Consider the following 302-nt stretch of genomic DNA (forward strand, 5'->3'; position numbering starts at 1 on the left):
GCACTGGGCGGGTGGTTGTTGACTGCACTGGGTGGGTGGTTGTTGACTGCACTGGGCGTGTGGTTGTTGACTGCACTGGGTGGGTGGTTGTTGACTGCACTGGGTGGGTGGTTGTTGACTGCACTGGGCGGGTGGTTGTTGACTGCACTGGGTGGGTGGTTGTTGACTGCACTGGGTGGGTGGTTGTTGACTGCACTGGGCGGGTGGTTGTTGACTGCACTGGGTGGGTGGTTGTTGACTGCACTGGGTGGGTGGTTGTTGACTGCACTGGGTGGGTGGTTGTTGACTGCACTGGGCGGGTG

Source organism: Babylonia areolata, chromosome 27 (genome assembly GCF_041734735.1).
Source record: "Babylonia areolata isolate BAREFJ2019XMU chromosome 27, ASM4173473v1, whole genome shotgun sequence".
Classification (NCBI taxonomy): domain Eukaryota; kingdom Metazoa; phylum Mollusca; class Gastropoda; order Neogastropoda; family Buccinidae; genus Babylonia; species Babylonia areolata.